The sequence below is a fragment of the Bidens hawaiensis genome, unplaced genomic scaffold (assembly GCF_021521415.1).
Source record: "Bidens hawaiensis isolate Kalapana, Puna unplaced genomic scaffold, B.hawaiensis_p1.1 tig00007719_1, whole genome shotgun sequence".
NCBI lineage: Eukaryota > Viridiplantae > Streptophyta > Magnoliopsida > Asterales > Asteraceae > Bidens > Bidens hawaiensis.
The window spans coordinates 200,095-212,319 of NW_027491535.1; the positions used below are offsets into that span (position 1 = coordinate 200,095).

Consider the following 12,225-nt stretch of genomic DNA (forward strand, 5'->3'; position numbering starts at 1 on the left):
TCCACCACCAGTCAAACACAACTGAGTCGACTCATTCATTCATTCATTCTTTCTTTCTGTAATCCGCCCAATTCCACCGCCATGCGCGTTATTATTATTATCATCATCATCTAGGTAAGGTAACCAGCCGAGGCTAATTCTCTACAATAATTGCTTTACTTTGTTCCAATCGAGCCTCCGATTGGTTCCTGATTAGTTATCATATCTGTTTGAAATTTGTGTTTACGGATCTGCTTTAGGTTTATGGATGAATTGGGTATTTTAATTGGTTACTGATTTTGCAAATCATCTTGTAATTTGATACATAGATCAGATTATTTTATTAAGAGGTATGAGTGTGTTGTTTTCTGCTAATCATCATACTTGATTTGTGGTGGAAGTATATCAAATTTTAATCACTGAATTGCTTGTTATCAGATTGTAAGACTCACGCCCACGCGTGTGCATGTTTATGATGAGTGGTACTTGATTAGCTGCTGCGTTTAGTGTCGGTTTTGTTTTCAAGTAAATGTTACTTGTTGTGCTGGTAATTTGTTGCTGGAGATGGTTATCTTAATTATTTGCAGAATAATCCGAGTTGTTATACGAACTGTGGTTATAACAATCTAGTGTTCAATTCTTCTATATAGTTTTTATTTTTGTTCAAGTAAATGTGGAAGGAAGTTGCTCAAAGATTCTGTATTCTTAAAGAAGGGAATTTGAGAGCTTTTTTCTGTCATATTGGATGGCTCTTGTCTTTTTCAAGAACAAAGATACATGAATCATGGATCATTCTTGGTTGCTATTGTATTGGACCCCTCTTGAGTCTTGTCTTAATCAATAACAAAGATGCATGAATCATGGATCATTCTCAATCGCTGTCATCTTTCTGTTAGCTTTTGTGTGTCTACCTTAGATGATTATCGTCATTTTTTATTCTCTCTATCAGATATTTTGTTTAAATCTTCTCTAGATAAAGTTTCTCTCCCGTGGTTTTCATATTCACTCTGCTAAGCATTTTTCCTTTTCTGGATTACTTTATTTGACGGCGGGCTAAGTGAACAGAGTATGCCCTATATCTTTCTCTAGATAATGTTACACTCATTAGTCTTTTCATGTTCTTGAACCATAGATGCTTTATATTGTGCCAGGCTATCTTTTTCTCTTGTTGAGGATTTCCTGATTTGAAATTTGTCCTAGTGAATAATAATGTGTTTTTAACTTTTTATTCTACTTCTAGTTATGTGTGATTGCTGTATTAGGCATAGTATGCTACTCTTTATCATTAATTTATAGGAGACGCGTTGAGCGTTAGTTAATTAGTAAATTGCTTCTAGACATAATTGTCAAGTTATTTATCATGAGTCCGATATAATTGATATCCTTGTTCCGTGATTGCAGAATACATCCGATTTTTACATCTAAGATTCTGTTAAATACCTGTCACCAAGAGCAATGTCGAGTGGCGGGAACACACATTGGTGCTACCAGTGCCAGCAACCAATCCGTCTTCGTAGTCACAGCCCCGTGTGTCCGTACTGTTCAGGTGGATTTGTGCAAGAACTAAGTGAGGTGGTAGAGTCAGGCCCACAAGACATCAGGCCCACTCACGCACATGGGCCTTATGATTATGATGATTACATGGACCCGTTCCCAGTCCCAAGAAACCGGGTGATGGACGTTTTTTCCGAGTTAATGAGGCAAAGAATGTCCGGAAGAAACCCAAACTTTGAAATCAGAAGAAGATCCGGGCTTGTTCCCGAACATGGTGTGGTTCCATGGTTCATATTTGACGGTCAAGCCCCGGCTCGGATGTCTTCCAGTGATGGGTTTGAGTTTTTCTTCAACACTGGTGCACCGGGTCCGAGACGGTCTAATAATGTCAGTAATATTTTTATGGGTCCCGGGTTACAGGAACTAATTGAGCAACTGACAGTGAATGATGGTAGACAGGGCCCACCGCCAGCTTCCAGGTCAGCGATTGATTCTATGCCGACAATTAAGATTACAAACCGACACCTGAACTCTGATTCTCATTGCCCGGTTTGTCAAGATAAGTTTGAGTTGGGAACCGAGGCTCGACAAATGCCGTGCAACCACATTTACCATTCGGGTTGCATCGAGCCATGGTTGGTGCAGCATAACTCGTGTCCCGTGTGTCGGGTGGAGTTGCCGGCTCATGGTACAAGCAGGGGAAGCAGTAGCAGTGGTGGTGGTGAAGAGGGCAGTGGAAACAGTCGGGGAAGGTGGAACCTAGATACAAACTTTTAATCCAAAAATATGTGAATATTAGGGATATTCATACGATGTATCTAACTGGATATTTATATCACTTGCAATCTAAGTAATGATTAGACTTCAGATACTAGTACGATATGTGAATCTTATATATGATACATCTCTCGATTTTCATATTGCATGTTGTCAATCCAGGTTCGGTAACTGCTAGCTGCACAACCTTTGATTTCATTAGTCAATGATAGAAAAATGCTAATGGACGGATGAAGAAATTTTCTCATTTTGAAAATTTTGCATCGTTTAGGTGTAGCTGATACTCACTGAATTTCAAATCAAGTTGAACACGATGAAGACTCCCAGTATTTGGACCTTGAATTCAGACCCCCCAAACACTGAACTTTGAGCTCTAAACTACAAACTTTAAACGTATGGTTTGATCGGTAACTAGAGATTATATATTCTCTTCATAAGAAGAATAGCCGTTCTCTCTATCTGAACAATCACACCGATGAAACATGAAGGGAGCATGCCATATTAGCAGTTTTATTGTCCATGTGTGTGTGCGTGTATAACAATTAGGGTGATAGGAAAGCCTTAAGATGTTGAAATGATTAGCTTAAATGTAGACACAATACTCCTAACCAAGACCTTATATACGGAACCTTAACTGTCAAAATATGTCAATGCTCTAGAAAGATGGAGACAGTTATCATGCGTTATTGGAGAGATAACTTATAACTATCCAATAACTTCGAAATCTAGTAAATAGGTATTTGTGTTGAATCAAACATATACTTATATATACTAGTAATGACATACACACATAGATCATACTTCGATCGTGTGTATGCTCAATTCTACTTTAGAAGCCCATGAAAACACTGGTTAAAGAAGATCACGCGTATACAATTCCTACATCACGCGCGTAAATTTTTTGAAACCTAACTAACACATGCGAGATAACCTATACGCATCAAAACTTTCTTGTTAATATAATAACATGATCTTTCCTCCTTAATGCATTCTTTCCTAAGCGTCTATGACCTTACTCTAGGTAGCATGCCCATGTCACATGAGAATGTCGAAACCCTGAAGATCATGTCTTGTACTTCAAATTACAAAGCACAAGGCTATAAAATTTCATGGACTAATGGAGCAACTGTCTCTTGTTAAAAAAAAATAATCAATTAGGTTACGTTGATATTCATCGTAAATTACAATTAAAGTTTTCCTGCATCAAGTTGATCGCGTTGTTGCCCTCCAAACTTCAACATTAGAACTCTCAACTTGTCCGATCAACACAAGATATTACACTTTCTCACCTATAATAGTTTTTCTCTCTAGCCGACCTATCACACCGATAAAATAAGGAAAAAACGTTCAATATTAGAGGTGTTACTATCCATTCAGTAAGAGAATGCAAAAGGAATCTGCATATTTAGAAAGAACCGAATGATAAGAAAACCACGAGATGTTGAGATGATTAACATACATGAAAACACAATAATCTCAACCAAGCCCTTCCGTATTTAACTCGAATCGAAAAAATACGGCGACACTCATTTCTTCACACATGGACGATAGTATGCACACTCGATTATAGCTAAGAAGCATAAAAAAATAGTGGTCAAAATAAGATCATGGGTACAAAACACCTCCAACATCCGCGCTCGCGCGCGCGCGGGGGGGGGGGGGGGGAGGGGTACTATCTGGTTAAGTGGCAATATGTAAAGCGAATGTGTGTGTGTTGGAAGGAAACAATTAGGGTAAGAAAAACTTTGGGACGTTGACACGAATCCTAACGAAGACCCTTTATATGAAATCCGAACCGCCAAAATATTTAAGATGTCAACGCTCCTGAAAAATGGGGATGGTTATCCTCCATTCTTTGTAACATTACTTATATTTATCTGATTAACTTTAAAAATCTAATGTGTAATTATTTGTGTTAATCAATTATATAATATCAATTACTAATGACACACACATATGTATCATACTTTGAATGTATGCCTGCTCAGTTCTACTTGGAAAGCCCATGAAAACGAGGTTGAAAGAAGATAATCAGTGTGCAACATCTATATCATGTTGTTGATTCATAATTTTTTTAACCTAGCTAACACATCTCAGATCACCTATGTTGATCAAGACACCCTTGCTAATATAATAAGGGGATTTTCCTCCTAAATGCATTCTTTCTTAAGCGTTTATGAGCTACTCTAGGTAGCATCTCCTTACCAAGATCTTATAATAAAGGAATAAATAAGATCACGGGTACACAACGCCTCAACATCTCGGGTCTAGCTATATCCAGAGGTGTTAATATCTTGTTAAATGAGAATAGCGTAATTGTAGACGCAACTCCTTACCAAGCCCTTCTATATGAAACCCAAGCTGTCAAATATGTTTACGCTCCTGAAAAAATGGGGATGCTTATCCTTTGTTCTTCAAGATAAATTTTTATTCTTAGCCAATAAATTTGAAAAACTAATAAATAATTATTTGTGTTAAATCAAGTATCTACTAATATCTACTAGTAATGAAATACACACATATTGATCATACTCTGATGGAGTCGCGCCTGCTCAATAATGAAAACGTCTAAAGAACATCACGAGTATACAACACTTATAATACATGGGTGATCCTTAAATTTTCTTTAACCTAGCTAACACGTGCTAGATAACCTACGCACACCAAGAAATCCTTGTTACTATTATAAAAGGATCTTTCCTCCTTAATACATTCTTTTCTAAGCGTTTCTATTATCTTACTTTACGCAGCATGCTCATGTCGTATGAGATTGTCCAAACCACGAAGATCATGCCTTGTACTTCAAATAACAAAGCATAAGGCAATAAAAAGTATCGGAACTAATTAATGAAGAAATTTTCTCTTTTTGGAAAATTTTTAATCAATTAGGTTTGGTTGATATTCATAATAAGTTACAATAAACTCTGCCCCCCCCCCCCCCCCCCCTTCCCAAAATCAAGTTGATCGCGATGTAGAAATCCAAATTCCGACCTTCAAAATCTAAACTTATTGTTCGGCCAGTACATTAAATTTTATATTCTCTTCAGTAAAAAAGTCTTTCTCTTTGGCTGACCAATCACACAGATAAAATAAAGAAATATTGTGCCATATTAGAGTTGTTACTATCCATTTAAGAGAATGCAAAACAATGTGTATATTTAAGAAGCAACTGTACGTTAAGAAAACCACGAGATGTTGAGACGATCAACTTAAAGGAACACACCATAATCTCAACCAAGATCTTTTGTGTTTGGTCCAAACCATAAAATATACGCCAACAATGTGTATATTCAGGAAGCAACTCCATTTTTTTTTTGTTTACATTTGAGTTTGTCTATTGCACTATACATCATTTTCAAATTCAATTAAAATCCATTTCATAACATAATGGATTTATTAGACGTAGGAGTGTGGGGCTCGCTTAACTCACGGGAACCCGAGCTCAAAACGTTTCGAGCTTCGTTTCTAAAGCTCGGGCTTGGCTTTTGGGTAGCCTTTTCAAGCTCAAGCCCACTTGGAGCTTTGCTCGCTTACTCTTTTTTATTTAATTAACACATATTCTTAATTATATATATATATATATATATATATATATATATATATATATATATATTATATATAAGGATTGAGATCGTGTGAGAATCATTTGAAAATTAAGAACTTTGAGAGTCATTTTAGACCACAAAAAAACCCTTCAAGAAAAAATATAAAAATTTATATAACCAAAACAAATGCGAAAATACAAAAAAAAAAAAGCAAAGCGTTTATCTAGCATCCCGGTTTCATAAAAAAAATAAAAAATTCTCGGTTTTGGTATTCATATATTTATATTATAATTTATTCTCCAGTTATCTAATATACATATATGTGCATATCATGTATCTTAATTATACATATATGTATAAAAATAACATGTAATATACATACAGGTATATACGTGTTTGGAAGTATTATACATATATGTATAAGTTAACAAAACCGAGATTTTTTTTATGAAAACCAGGATGATAGATAAATGTTTTTTTTTACTTTTTTAAAATTTTTGTTTTTTTTTGTTTTATAATTTTTTAAAAAAAATTTAAAGGATATTTTATGATTTAAAATGGTTTTCAAAGTTCACAGTTTTAAAATTTTTTCTTAAAATCCTCACTCTGTATAAAATTACAATTTTATATAACATATCATATACTATGTCATATGGGTGCCGTGACCGTCAAAAATTCATGCAAATGACGCACCTCCACCTATAAATGGTATAACTTAAATGCTTATTGTCATGCTATTTAAGAAAATGTTTTTTTTTCTTTTCAAAAGGTCACGCCTTTCTGTTGAATAAATAAAAATTGACCGAAGTTCACAAACCATAATAATAACATAGATAAAGACAAGTTTAACTTTGTAAATAAAGTGTTCCTTTAACCAAAAATAGATAAAGACAGGTTTAACTTTGTAAACAAAGTGTTTTTCATATGAAAAAGCGCATTAGCCACATATACATTTTTTTTAATCTATTAGTGATAACGGAGGCGACTCAACCTATTTTGTGGCATAAATTGAGTTAAAAGTTTAAGCCTAGCTCGTTTAATAAGAAACTAGGTAACACAACATGTTGTGTTGCGGTGGCACAATGATGAAAATTTGGTCAGTATTGGTTAAGTTTGTCACAATACTAACATTAACTAAATCAAAAAAATAAATCTGTAAGCGTCCAAAACAATATTGGCACATGTACAACTTATGATTAAAGCGACACGAATTTGGTTATTATCGGTTAGATTTGTTACGGCACCAACACTATGCTCAAAAAAATAAACTAATAAATGCACATAATGACATCAGCACTCGTATAGCTTATGTTACAAAAAATAACATATATTTAAAATGATGTTTATTTGTTCGGTAAAATCTGAGCGTTAATAAAACCTAGACGTTACTGCGACAAGTCAACACAAATTTGGTCAGTTTCAGATAGGTTAGTTCTGGTACCAAAATAAAGCCTAATAATAAATTTGTAAAATAAACGTATTTAAAAAAAATAAAATAATAAACAATATAAAACAAATAAAATCTTAAAATAAATGAAGCTCTACCAAAATCACACCAAAGAAGGAAAAAAAATATGCCCAAAAACAGTTTCATATGGGTTTTGAACCTTTGCCCGTAATTAACCAAAGCCTCAAGAAAATCTACAACATGTTTAATATCAAAGTGATCTAAATAAAAAGCATAGTTACAAAATTAATAAAACATTCCAAAAAAATTGTGGCACCAACCATTAATATTTATTAAAATAGATGTATGATATAGAGAAGTTAAACTTCTTTTTTATTTCAAAGCATTCATAGCATCTTCTTCATATGATAATTATGTGAGTGCGTTTTCTATATTTTATGGAGTAGTTGTAAGTAGCTGTGATTAGAATATAGAGAAAAAATTATTATTCATTAGTAAATTTGCAGAAATATTGTTCACTTTCTATAATTTTTTAATGTTTTTTGAAAGTTGTCGTGAGTGGAGAATAGAGAAAAAGTAATGATAAAAATATAGAAATATTATTTAATTGAAAAAGAGAAAAACTTTAGTATTTTTTAATGTAGTTATAAAGATGGTATATAAAAAAACTACTAAAGAATGCTCTCAGAAGCCCAAAATCAAATCTCTATCAATTATATTGTGTAAAAAATAGAGGAAAAAGAATAAGTATTCATGAGTATGACAAAGACCGAGATAGATATAAAGAATTAGAAGTGAAAAGGTTTAAAAAATAAGGAAATTTTAGATATTTTTTAATTAAATTATATAGATAAAATTAAATAGAGAGGTGTAAATGTGTAACTGCTCTTAAGGCTACGCCATTATCACAAACACCACTCTTCACCACACCCTTTTTCCTTTTCTTTTTTGATTTTTTTTAATTTAAAATATAAATAAATGATAGTGTTGCAGGATGCTGGAAAAGTTGAGATGGCGTAGATGTGATGAAGGACCTAGAGTGGTGAAGTATAATGCAACCTAATAACTTTTCTTTAAACTGCTATTTAGATCACTGATTAGCCATTAAACCACCTGATCATATTCGTTCACCAAGTAACCCGGGGAACCACTTAAAAAAAAACTCACCGTAAATGTATACTCTTGATAACCATATACTAATTAATATGTGTGTTAAATGTGTTTTGATCGCTTTATTTAATGCAAATTGTTTGATAAAATTTTTCTAATATCAATCAACTAGCTTTTGAACCCGTGTATTACACGGGATTTGTCAAATAATAAAAATTAATAAGTTTGTTATTTGAAATAAAGACACAAAATTAAATGAAAAATATAATGAATATATATTACAAACAATAAGAAGTTTAGAATCTTAATTTTACAAATCAGAGAAAATCTTTTTATATAACATTTGTAGTTTTATCATGATTATGTACTATTTAGTTATTAGGACTATAAACATAATCAACATTTCTTATTTTATGTTTTTACTTTGTATCATTTTTTTGTTTGTTTCAAATAATTAATTTTATTAATTTAAACAATGACATATCTCGTGTATGACACAAGTTCTAGAGTTAGATGAAACAAACAAATGATAAAATAAATTTATTTAGGTTTACATTTATAGCCTAATGTTCCTCTTAATTCTCTAAGTTATACCCTTTTTGGCAAATGGTTTTACCCATGATCCATAAATAGCTAGGATGAATGAGGTAAGAGATTAGAAAATTAGGAAAGAAATTTAGGCTAGGAATAAATATGGTTAAGACACCTAAACATTAGTATTTTTGTTTATTAGAAGAGTAAGATAAGATAAGATAAGATTTAGTTTTTCTTTTAATGATATTATTTATTTTAAGTAACTAGTATTAATTTCAGCTTTGGAAAAACGTTTTTCCTAACAGCATATGCATATTTACATATGGTATTAAGAATAGTGTCACCTAAAATATCAATCTCTCTTGAAGTATTTAAATAATATTTAAAGACCTTCTTAGCAGTTTTTATATATATAAAAAAAAGCAAAACAAATATAAGTGACACGTCATCAGCTTACTGACACGTGACTGCATTGAACATTCTAATTTTGTAATTGACAATCATCATTCATCAAGGCTGATGTGTTCGAGACCAGAATTGGAGTATTCAAGACGAAAATGTTGACCTGATTATTTTGGTTTGTTGGTAGTAGAAGCATTAAATTTTATTCCTTTCTTTTTAAATGGCAAACATAAATAACATTATAATATTAATATTATATTATTTTATATGAGGACACGTGTAGAATCAAGATCAAGCAAACTGAAGGCTTGAACTTTAGAATGTGGAAGACTGCGTATGGTATGAAATTGCATATATACAGGCCTACAAGAAGTATATAACTCAAAGTTTGAATTTTGTAGTCAAATAAATAACATGCAAATTATTTTTTTAATTATACTTGATCAGATTGCAAAGCAAAAATAAGACTGTTGGTAACTCGTTCTAAGACTCGGGTGTTGCGGCAGTGAGTGGATTCGAATTCGATAAATTTCAGTTACGCTTGTTATGATACCGGAACAAAAAAAACATAAAATTTGAACTGGGCCAACGTTGTTCCTTCACTTGGCCCAATAGAATCTATTGTTGTATCAAAATGCACATCTAATCTATACAAATAATTGATAATTGATAATTCGATCAGTTTCGGTTACAGTCATTAAAAAAACGAAAACCAAAGTGGCCATCACCACTTTGGTGGGATGGTAAAGGCTTTGGCCTTTTGGTGAGAGGTCCAGGGTTCGATTCCTGGCATTGGCGGTATAATGTAAATAGTAGGAGGAAAGATTGAATGTTCAAAAAAAAAAAAAAAGGAAAAACATAATGGTTGACATGGGTTAAAAGGGTCCCGCCACTAGGTCCAATAGAATATACTCGAACACCAAAATTCAGATTAATTCTATATTTAATAATTGTAATAAGTTGAGTGTGGCCATATAAATTTTCATCTAAGCTTATAAATTAATTGTTCACTTTGAAATTTTTTTTATCACTTTAAAGTTTAATAAAATAAAAATTATTTAATTTTTTAAGTAACTTCAAATGTAAATTTTTTACCAATTTTTTTTTAAACAAACCAAAAAGTCTTATAGATCATTTAATTATTTTAAAAATCACATTTGTTATTAACATTTATTACAACACTTAACTTAATATATATTAACATCATGACTTGCAACATTTAAGTCACTGTTATCGTTTTTTTACATAATTAATTAGCAAAATTTTAGAAAGTATAAAAAGTAGAACGCATAGAAGTTGTTAAAACGAATGACAATATCATATAAAAGTTTTTTACGTTCAATCAGCTTTTTTAAATGTTTTTAATTAGAGTTTATACAGCCATTGTTGTATAAATCGTTAGGCTGCGGAAAAGGAGAAGGCCTTCAAGGCCCTCGAGGTTGAAGTTCAGGCTCGACTCGAGGCCCGTTCCAAGGCTGCCCAAGCTGTTAATGAACAGCTTCGGCTGGCTAAGGAAACTGCAAGGAACGCAACCGAGAGGGCCACCAAGGCTGAAGCTGTTGCTGAGCCTCTACGCGTGGAGAATAAAGAGCTTAAAGCCAAATTAGAGGCTCTCCAGCAGGCTCATGATGCCTTGGCGATGGAAGACGCCAAAAAGCTCCAGGAGATCTTGGACCAGAGGGGGGTGCTTGACCATACTGAGCGGAAGCTAAAGGGCGTCGAAGAGGCTGCGGCTAAAGAAGTGTTGCTTGCCAACCTCAACAAGAGTGAAGCCGAACGCGCCCGTAACGAAGCTCAAGCTGCCCTCCAAGAAGCTCTGGTTGCCAAGGAATGGCTTCTTCGAGAAGCGTTGTCTCAGGTATTGTTTTCATGTCTTTACGCTTTTCTGTGTAAATAGAAAAGGTTTTGACACTTGTATATTTTCTTGTAGGTTGTGCATCGGGTCTTTGCTGAGACCTCTTATGATGATGCTATGAGCGCAGCCCTCAACGCTTCTCACGAGGATGGGGAAAAGGCTGGCTTCCTGCTTGGTCTAGGGTTCGTTGAGAAAGGCATCCCGCCTTCCAACTTCCCTTTGTACAATGTTGATACTGAAGCTGTTTACGACCAAGCAGTGAATCATTACGCCGCCTTCCCGCATCCGGTGGTGGAGAAGGTGAATCAAGTTGCTGCCGCTGATGATGGGTTAGCTATCCTTAAAGCTTTCCTTGAACTGCCACGATCTACTGATGGTGCTGGTCCAAGTGGAAGTGGCCCTGAAGCTTGATCCTGAAGATCCCTTCCCACTGCTAGGATAGATTTATCCTGTATAGATTTATTTTCTTGTAGGCGGGTAGTTACCCGGCCATTTTTGTAACGAATCATTGTGAAATATAAATCTTTTTGCGGGTAAGACCGCTATTGGATTCCTTGCTTTGTAAACATTATATGACTTGCATACTTTAGTTTAAATTAGCAATTTTCCAAGTGTAGAATAAGTTAACCTTTGAACGTGGTAGATAATAGGTTGAAGTTTTGCTTCCTCTTTCGTGATAGTGCGGGTAGGACCGTCACTTGCACTTAGTAGGATGGCTAAACTTTACCTACGTCTGACCTGCGTGTAGGTTTTCCTCATCTTTTATGAGGATAAGTTAACCTTTGAACGTGGTAGATAATAGGTGTGAAGTTTTGCTTCCTCTTTCGTGATTGTGCGGGTAGGACCGTCACTTTCACTTAGTAGGATGGCTAAACTTTACCTACGTCTGACCTGCGTGTAGGTTTTCCTCATCCTTTTTTGAAATTTCTAAGTGTTTAGGATAAGTTAACCTTTGAACGTGGTAGATAATAGGTTGAAGTTTTGCTTCCTCTTTCGTGATTGTGCGGGTAGGACCGTCACTTGCACTTAGTAGGATGGCTAAACTTTAACCTATATCCGACCTGCGTGTAGGTTTTCCTCATCCTTTTGTTAGAAATTCTGTTTTGAATAACCGTTCGACG

At 34.0% G+C, this 12,225-nt stretch overlaps 1 pseudogene across 1 annotated transcript; it reads left to right on the top strand.

The window, feature by feature from the left end:
- Positions 1 to 72: 72 nt before the first annotated feature.
- Positions 73 to 2,250, top strand: LOC143635805 (putative E3 ubiquitin-protein ligase RHC1A pseudogene; annotated as a pseudogene). Its single transcript, XR_013154126.1, has 2 exons — positions 73 to 114; positions 1,381 to 2,250. The product of XR_013154126.1 is annotated as a putative E3 ubiquitin-protein ligase RHC1A pseudogene (transcript).
- Positions 2,251 to 12,225: the final 9,975 nt, after the last annotated feature.